Source organism: Dasypus novemcinctus, chromosome 9, assembly GCF_030445035.2.
Source record: "Dasypus novemcinctus isolate mDasNov1 chromosome 9, mDasNov1.1.hap2, whole genome shotgun sequence".
NCBI classification, from domain to species: domain Eukaryota; kingdom Metazoa; phylum Chordata; class Mammalia; order Cingulata; family Dasypodidae; genus Dasypus; species Dasypus novemcinctus.
The window spans coordinates 121,586,185-121,595,895 of record NC_080681.1 but is presented as its reverse complement, the minus strand read 5'-3'; positions in this window follow the sequence as shown (position 1 = coordinate 121,595,895).

The window sequence follows — 9,711 nt, the reverse complement described above, 5'->3', positions numbered from 1 at the left end:
CGCCCTGCCAGGCTGGGCCTGTCAGCGCCGTGTCCACACCTGCTCCAAAGCAGTGGGCAAGCGAGCCCCAGCCTCCCCCAGCCCCGGCACCCCCACCCCTGCTCAGGGCTGCCTGCAGCCTGTTTACAGCCAAACCCCAGCCCCCAGGCCTAGGCAGGGACCAGTCACCTTGGGGTGCCCTAAGCTGGAAAGGGAAGGAGGAAGAGGAGGCACAGAGCACCCCAGCTTTGCTAAGTGCACAGCTGGCCCAGAGTTCTCAACTGGGGCTTCCTCCCGCAAAGGAGACTTTTGGTAACATCTGGAGACATTGTTGGTTGTCACAACAGTCGGGGGGGGCTCCTACTGGCTTCAAGTGGGTAGAGGTCAGGGAAGCTGCTAAACCCCCTGCAACGCACAGGGCAGACCCCACAGCAAAGAACCACCGCTCAGAATGCACCGCGGTTGAGAAACGCCAAGCTGGACAACAGCAGCAGCCAGCGGGCCTTGCCCAGAGACCCAGCCCAAGTCCAAGAGCCGCCTGGGAGCCTGGAGGTGGAGCAGGGCGGGCACCGGGCCCAGCCCCTCACGTGTCAGATGGCCCAGGGCAGGGCGGGCCGTGCCGGCGTCTCCCCAAGGTTGTCGAGGGACCCGTGAGCCCAGCCAGGCCCTTCCCTCCCCTCGGGTACCAGAGGTGGGTCTGGTCTGAACCTGCAGCCTCTTGGCTAAGGTCATTCTGGGAACGACGCGGGAAATAGTAGCTGCCATGTCCTAAGCGCCAGCTCTGAGCTGGGCCTGTGCCAGCCTTTTCTTTTCCTTGGGGAGTTTCTATGCAGCAACTGGGGGAGTGTGGGAGGTGTTGTTACAGATAAGGAAACTGAGGCTTGGAGCTGTTAACTGAGTTAAGGAAACTCACACAGCTATTGTGGGGTGGGTTTGGGGTGGGAGCCAGATCTTTCCAACCTCAGAGCCCAGGGTCCAGCCAGCTTTCTGCTCTTCCTTCTGGGGCAGGAACCAAGGGTTGAAAAGGTCTCTTAAGATCAGGTCTTGGGAAGTGGACTTGGCTCAGTGGTTAGGGCATCTGCCTACCACATGGGAGGTCCGCGGTTCAAACCCCGGGCCTCCTTGACCCGTGTGGAGCTGGCCCACGCGCAGTGCTGATGTGCGCAAGGAGTGCCGTGCCATGCAGGGGTGTCCCCCGCATAGGGGAGCCCCACGTGCAAGGAGTGTGTCCCATAAGGAGAGCCACCCAGCGCGAAAGAGAGCGCAGCCTGCCCAGGAATGGCGCCGCACAGAGAGCTGACACAGCAAGATGATGCAACAACAACAAAAAAAAGAAATACAGATTCCCAGTGCCACTGATAAGGATAGAAGCGGTCACAGATAAACACACAGCGAATGGACACAGAGAGCAGATAACTGGGGGGGAGGGAAGGGGAGAGAAATAAATAAAAAATAAATATGAAAAAAAGAAAAAGGTCAGGCTTTCTCTTCCCAGAGCTTCCCGTGCTTGCTGCTCATTGGGGGGACATTCCTTCCACACTGAAGACAGCGCAATGCTGCTGAACAACACGCCTTATCAGGGTCAGCAGTGCCGCCCCAGGCTGGGTGGCCGGGTGGTTTTTACTGTGATGAGTAACGCATGTGGGCCACATGGTTGGCAGGAAGGAGTCATCAGAACCAGAGCTCAGGTTCTTGGGCTGCATGGAAGTCCTGGGTTCAAATCCTGACCCTCAAATGCCCACCAATTGTGTGATCTTGGGCAAATCCCTTAGACACCTCCAGCCTCCATTTTCACAGTCCATAAATCAGGAATCATGATAGTGTCTACCCCGTGGGGTTTCCATGAGGATTACCTGAGATGATAACTGCTCAACACAATTCCTGATCCCCTTGATAACTAACTGTTACTAGGATTATCCCTATCTTAAGAGTACATCAGGGAAGCGGACTTGGCCCAGCAGATAGGGCGTCCGCCTACCACATGGGAGGTCCGAGGTTCAAACCCCAGGCCTCCCTGACCTGTGTGGAGCTGGCCCATGGGCAGTGCTGATGGCTACAAGGAGTGCCGTGCCACGCAGGGGTGTCCCTGCGTAGGGGAGCCCCACATGCAAGGAGTGCGCCCCATAAGGAGAGCCACGCAGCGTGAAAGAAAGTGCAGCCTGCCCAGGAATGGCGCCGCCCACATGGAGAGCTGACACAGCAAGATGATGCAACGAAAAGAAACACAGATTCCGTGCCGCTAACAACAGCAGAAGTGGACAAAGAAGAACACACAGCAAATGGACACAGAGAACAGACAACTGGGGCGGGGGGTGGCGGGGGAGAGAAATAAATAAAATAAATCTTAAAAAAAAAAAAAAAGAGTACATCGTAAGGCCCCAGGAAGACCAAGGAGGGGATGGCTATTCGTCCACTGGATTTCATCCCTGGGACCCCAACCCGTGTTTCAGCACCAGAGCTGGGGCCAAGAAGACCTTGGCGCTTCAGGACGGGGACTCGGGGCCCAGCCTGCCCTCTTGCTCACGCGGTTCCCTGAGCAGTCACATGGGAGTCCCCCACGCGGAGCCTGAAGTGCTGTCAGCAGGCCCTCCACATTCCGGGGATTTTCAGCCCACCCACCCCGCCCCATGTGGGACCAAAGGGAGTTTGCAAGGGTGCAAGGGAGAAGAGAGCCTGAGCTGCTGCCAAACAGGAAGCAAGCAGCAGCAGAGTCTTTGCCCGGGGCCAGGGGGGCTGATACCCTTCTGGGTGCCATGGTTCTCCCACCCGTGCCCTCCTGCCCGTGCCCCTGACAGGCATCACTAATCAAGTCTGGAGCTGCTTCCCGCTGAGGGGAAAGACTCCTCCCTTCCCCCTTCCCCCCCAACCCCATGGTCTTAGTGACACCAAGCAGGCGCTCAATGCTCTGTTGGGAAAGAAGGGGACCCCAAGATGTCCCTGCCCTTGAGGAATTTGTGGTCTAGGAGAGAAAGACCTCGAAGTAAATGTCTTAGCAGGAGTCGTGAGGGAGCCCCAGCTAAAGCTGTGTTGAATAGAGTTCCCTCGAATCCACAGTTTGAGTGTTGAATGGAAGCCCAGCCTGCCGTAGGAGGTGGGGGGTGTGGGGGGGTGAGATCTTGCCCAGCTCTGAGCCCCCCAGGCCCTGAGCCCTCTTCTTCATGGCTGAGAGACTCTGAGGACACAGCCAGGGGTTCTGAGGAACCCAGCGTGCCGGCTTTTCCTCCAGGCTCCCCCACCTCTGCCCCATCTGCTCGTCCACGTGAGCCTTCCAGAGGTCTCGAAGACCCCAGGCTAGGGCAGGGGCCGGGGCAGAGCCCACTTGGGCTGCATAGAGGGAGGAGTCAGCACCGTGGGTGAGTGGACGGCGCCTTCCCCCTGCCCCCCCTTCCCACTGCCGGATGCCCTAGTCTAGCTGCCCCTCCCCCATCCCCTTCCCACCTTCCTTCATTAACCGAGTCTCCATTGCCTGCGGGCACACGGCCACTTCCCTGCGTCTTTCAGGCCCCTGTTGCTCAAGAGTGACCTGGTGGGGCCTTCTAGACTAGGTAAGTTCAGGCATGAGCCCAAGGTGACAGGCTCCAGTTGGCATCCTCCCTACCCTGGAAAACACCTTGGGGCAAGAGAGAGGCAGGGACAAAGTGCCCAGGCCAGGCCCTGGGAGGGGCGGGGAGGGCAGAGGGGCTGAGAGCGCCGAAGGACTTGGCAGCTTCCTCCGCCGCCATCTTTCTGAGGGTTGGGGTGCTGCGAGGCCTCGAGCCCAAGAGAGGAGACAAGGAAAGAAAGTCGGAGCTGCTGGGCACCCCAACCCTGGGGAAGGGTGGAAGCCGAGGCTCCACAGGCCTGGGGTACCAGGCCTGTCCCCGCCACGCCAAGAGGGCTTGTCTCCAAGGTGGCTGCTTCTTCTGAGCCCCCACCCTGCCACCCACACCCCCGCGTTGGAGCAGACAGCCCAGGAGACACAAAGGACAGTCAAAAAAGGAGAAACGCAGCCGGGAGGGCCAGGCGGCGCCCGAGAATGGGTGGCTCTGCCCCCTCGCCTTGGCACTCGCTCGGCACAGACAGGAAGTGGCTGGAACCAGCTCCAGAATGTCGCAGGCGGGGCCGGCGGGGAGAGGTGCCTGTGACCACGGGCCGCCACCGGGCGGGCCCATTGGCCCTGCAGCCTGACCTCATTGCCCAGGCCCGCGGGAGCGCTTCCTGGGGCCACATTCCGCGCTGAAGAGCCCCTCTCCACGGCCTCGGTTGGCGCCAATGTCTTTTTAGGAACCGAGGGACTAATTTTAGTGTCCTGGCCCTTGACACCTTCTCAAAATAGCGCCCTGTTTTCCCCCTCGTCCCTGCCCCTTCCTTGGAGAAGGTGAACCTCGCATCCCCGTGACGCGAGCTGCTGAGCGCAGGCCCTGGGCCTTGTATGGGTTTCGGTGGCAGAACCTGTGTCCCCGCCGTGTGGCCCGTGTGGCCGGTCCCAAAGGACTCACCTTGGAAGAGGGCGGCTCCCAGCACCCCGTCGGGGTCCCGCGGCAGCTGCCCCTGCCGGGCCTCAGCCAAGACTCACTGCACCCCACCCCCTTTGGGCTGCCGTGCTCAGGCGTGGCCCAAACTCACGTGACCAAATTCAGATACCCCCCCCCCAAGATCAAGTCCTCCTAACGCCGGCCTCCACCTGGAGGAATCAGGGGTCGACTTACACCTTGACCCAGGGCCCCCTCTATCTTCCATCTCGCAGGTTCTGTGTGATTCTTGTATCCACAACAACAATTCCTAGGGGTTTTCAGAGCACTTACTAGGGGTGACAGGGTGTCAAGTGCTTCTCATGCATGATCTCGTTCAACCACCCTACGGAGTGGGTGCCACTATTGTCCCCAAGGTCATGGAGCTACCAAGGGGTGGAAACACAGGAAACCTGACCCCTAGCCTCTGCTTTAGTGTTTCCATGGGGCTTGCACATAAACTCCGGGCCGCAGTCCTCACAACAGCCTCTCTCCACCACCCTGGCACAGTCCCTTTCACAGATAGTGTCCTCTACCCGCATTCTTCCAGGCCTCCTCAGCGAGCAGGCCAAAGGGGTCATCCCGTTTGCTTACGGTCACAGCAAATTAGTCGTGGCTGAGGACACCGGGCTCCAGAATCCTCAGATCCCGGAAGGAGGCTGCAGCTCAGCCAAGAGGTGACGGGTCTGAGACACGCCACGCGCCAACCCACACCTGTACCAAGAGGGCTGTGCCGGGAAGCAGGCAGGCCCGTGTGCCTGGCATAGACAGGCTCGGCCGGCACCCCGCCCCTAACAGGCCCTGGCACTCAGCAGCAGTGCAAGCTTCCCAAGGGGCCCCCAGCAGGCTGAGGGACTGGTGGCCAGCAGGCAGGCTCCCGGGGACACCGCCCACTAGAGACCGTGTTCTTGCTGGGCAAAGCCAGAGTGAGCCTTTCCAGGCCTGCTCCTGCTGCAATCAGAGTTCAAATCCCACCTCGGGGCCTCCCCGGAGGGCAGCTGCTCCCACTCCCGGGGCCCCAAAAGCGGGCAGGAGTGGACTCTGCACTGAGTCAGATTGGGCTGGCCTCCTGGCCCCCAGCCAGAGAGGAGCACGGCAGGGCTTCAGGAGGCTCCTTCGGACCCCTGGAGCCGCTAGATTCACTCAAGTCACCTTTCATTATCAAGGCAGGAAAATGCAATTTATTGTCCGAGCTGGACAAACAGCCACTCTTCTAGAAAGGAGCCAGAGATCAGAAACTTCCCTCAAGGCTGCCATCTCCAGAGTTAGTGCTCAGAGACAGGAGGGCGGGGCCACACAGGCAAGGGGACCCGGGAAGAAAAGGGAGTCCTTGCCCAGCCCGAAGGGGGTACCGTGCCTCGACATGACCGGAGGGGGCGATGCTAGCCCTGTCCTTCCGTTTAAAGAAGGCAGGGGGTGCAAACTCGAACACCTACTGGGGCCAGAGGTCAAGAGTGAGGTGGGGGACAAATAGCAGCTGACCCTTGACCTGGAAGCTGGGGGACTAGCAGGACACACGGGGGCTGCGGGGACCAGGAGAGCTTTGTCTGAAGGGAGCAGCTGGGTGTTTACTGCTGAGAGGTTCAAACAAGGCTTGTCTGCAAGCTGTATCCAGCTTTGGAGAGGGCGGGGTGGGCGGGGAGGCCGCATTTGCTGTAAAGATTGTGCCTTTTTCAATAACGCAGCACATTGTGTTGTGTGATTGTCACGCCGACCTGGGAAGCAGACGGGGCAGGTGTTGCTGCGCCCACCTGCCAGATCAGGAAAGCCGAGGCCCAGATCAGGCCAGCGCTTTGCAAGTTATCACACAGCAGTGACAGAGCAGGGATTTAAACTCGGGTGTGTCTGATTCCAAAGTGGCGCTCCCTCCACTCTGCTGTGTCAAGCTCCATGGTGGGCTAGGGGAGGGACCCACTGTCTGCTCTTTTCCACCGGAGCACTGGGCCAGAGCCTGGCAGGGCACAGGGGTCCCAGTCCCACCTCAGGCCAGGCAGGGTCCAGCCCCTCTCACCAAACCCCCACAGCCTGCTTTCAGCACCCCAGGAAAGCTCAGGAGGCAGATAAATTTGAAGAGATGCTGATGGGGTGTGCGACCCGGAGATTTTTGCAGCCCTGAGAACCGCCCCCACCCTCCCCAGGGCCGGCGCCAGCAGGTGGAATGCAGAAAAGAAGAGTCAGCCGGGCGAGGGCGAGGGACGGATTCCAGGGTCAATCAGGCGCTGCACCCGGGACCTGCGCCACCTCCGAGGCTGCCCTCCTGCGCCCCGTGTCTCTCTCACCCACTGCTGCTCCTCGCCCCTGAAAGGTCCTGCGTCACCGGGGCTCGCCTGCCGGTGGGGTTCAGAAATTCTGAGCTCAGCGATCCCCTACTGGGGGCAGGGCCGCCCAGATGCTTCCCCTTGGCCACCCTCCCATAGGACGGGAGCAAACTGGCTTGTGCCCTTGGGGGGACCCACGGCTTTACAGTTCCCTTGGCGGAAGCCCAGGAGAAGCCACCTGGGACAAAAGCATCCCCTCCCATCAGCTTCCGGTTTCAGCTTCTGAACCTCTGGGGCACAAACATACCTTGGAAGCACCTGTTTAGTGTCTTCCCGCTCTGGACTCCGGGCTTTGCTTGCACCCCTCCCCAGGCCTTGGTCCCCTCACGCTTCCTGGCTGGAGGCTGTGACCTACCTGCGGCCTCCCCCACCCCCCACCTCTGACCCTTTCCCGCTAGCTACCGTTCCCCAGGCACCAGGGGGCCAGAATCTGCCTTGGCAAGGACATCAAACCCAAAGCCCCACCTCTAGGACTGGGTTCTGGTGGGGTTTTTTAAAATCCTTCATCTTTTAGGTGTCTTAATATCATAGATTAACTTTATGATGTTTGCCCTGCCAGCCTTTTTTTTAGAAAAGTCATTATTTTTGAAGTAAAGTAGAATTTTCCCTCCAGCCCTGTTTCCTGTTGTGAAAGAAACAGGAATTATTAGGAAATCAGGGTGATGAGCCCAAATCCCCCAAAGTATTGAAGGGGGGAGCCACTATGAATGTAGTTGTTCGTGGGCCTGGGGAGGTGGTCTCTGGAACTTTCTTGCCACCCCTTCAACACTGTCTTACTAGGAGCCCAGTTCTGTCCTTGTTCAGGAAGGGTGTAGAGCGAGTAAGAAATAGCCCATGCTGGACTCTGGCGGCTGGCGGGGCCCGTGGTGGGGACCGGCCAGCACCTGCTGAGCTCCTATTCGCATCTGGCCCTCTTGCTGGCCGCGTCACACCAACACCAGGCCTGAGCAAGGGGCACCGTTACCCCATTTTGCTGATGCTCAGGGAGATGAAGCAACTTGTTCGGGGTCACAGAGCCCTCAAGAGGCCGAGGTGGGATTTGAACTGAGGTCTGTGCGACTCCAAGGTCAATGGCCTTCCTGATAAACGGGGCACTGACAAGGCGAGGCTAGCCTGCCTACTGCGCCGCTGATGCCCAGCCAGGAGAGGAGAGGCCCTCCTGCACCGCTCAGGAACACCCATCCAAGAACCAGGCTCCTCGGACAGCTCCCCTGCCTCGCCCAGTGACCTGGGGGGGGAGGTGTGGGAGGGGGGTGTATTAGTCAGCCAAAGGGGTGCTGATGCAAAATGCCAGCAATCTGCTGAGCATTATAAAGGGTGTTTATTCGGAGTAGGAGCTTCCAGACACCAGGCCATAAAGCATAAGTCACTTCCCTCACCAAAGTCTATTCGGAGCAAGATGGCTGCTGACGTCTGCGAGGGTTCAGGCTTCCTGGGTTCCTGCGTTCCTGGGGCTGGCTTTCCTCTGGGTTCAAGGTTCCTCTCTTCCTGGGGCTGGCTTCTCTTTCCTCTGTGAGCTTACTTCCCGGGGCTCCAGCTTAAGTCTTCAGCACAAAACTCCAATATCAAAAACCCCCAACTCTGTCCTTTGCCATGCCTTTTATCTGTGAGTCCTCACCCACCAGGGGTGGGCTTTCAATGCCCTAATCATAACTCAATCATGCCCAGGTACAGATCAGATTACAAACATAATCCAATATCTATTTTTGGAATTCATAACCATATCAAACTGCTACAGGTGGGTGAGAGCCCAGCCTGGCCGCACCCACTGCCCTGTCTTCCCCCACCCGCTTGGGCCTTCCCAAGGTGAGGGGCGAGCCTTTAGCGCCACCTGCTGGGAGCTCAGGAGCAGCATCCTCCAGGGACTCCCATTCCCAGAGGGTCATCTGTGGGGAGCCCCTGGGGAGGCTGGGGATGGGATATGATGGAGGGCAGGGAGGAGGGCTGGGCAGCCTCTCAGACTAACACTGGTAATTGGCCCTATAAGTGGGCGTGGGTACCAAGACTTCCTCCTGCTAGAACCTCAAAAGTTCAGAGGGAAGGCTCAAAGCCAGGCTCTGACCCTGCCAGTACAAATGGATGGACAGAAGGATGGAGGGAGAGAAGGAGGGCGAGAGGGGATGGATGGATGGATGGATGGATGGATGGATGGATGGATGGATGGATGGATGGGTGGGTGGGTGGATGGATGGATGGATGGGTGGAGGCATATCTGTTGCCAAGGGCCAGGCTAGGAAGACGGCTGGCTAATTGCCGTAACATAGAAACAAAGCAATTTTCTGCAATTTTCTGCACAATGTCATTTCTCCCAGAGAGGGAGAAAATCAGGGGACCCAGATGGGGCCTCATGCCATCCCTATTTCTAATCAGCAGGCACTTTTCTTGACAATCATGATCATTAGTGAATCTTGGGCCACTTTAAGCCTCCCCTATCTTCCATCTCCCAGCCTAGCTCCACTGAGGAGCATACTGGGGTTTCGCTGGACCCAGAAACCTGGGAGAAGCAGGCAGCTTGTTCCTAAGAGGAAAAGGATGAGATCCAGGGCTGTTCACCAAACCAATCATGTATCAAACATGTCCTTTGTGCCAAATCCTGTGTTCAGCACACCGCACACATGCCCTCATTGATCTCTGGCTGGAACCTAGGATGGGAGAGGCTTATACCCACAACCAGGCATCGGAGCCCCCCACCCTCTTTCTACATGAAGGTGCCCAGGACCCAGTCCTGCTGACCACCTTTGGTTGACCACCTTTTGCTCCAAGGGGAAAAGCATGGACAAAATAAAATGTACTTGTAACCTCATGAGCACCTTAGAATAGGCATAAAGTGTCTACAGAAGAGCACATAGTTCTGTCGAGTTCAAAATTAACCAAACTTTTTACTTCTCTTTCTTTGTAAAGAAAATGTATGATGTATCCTTGTA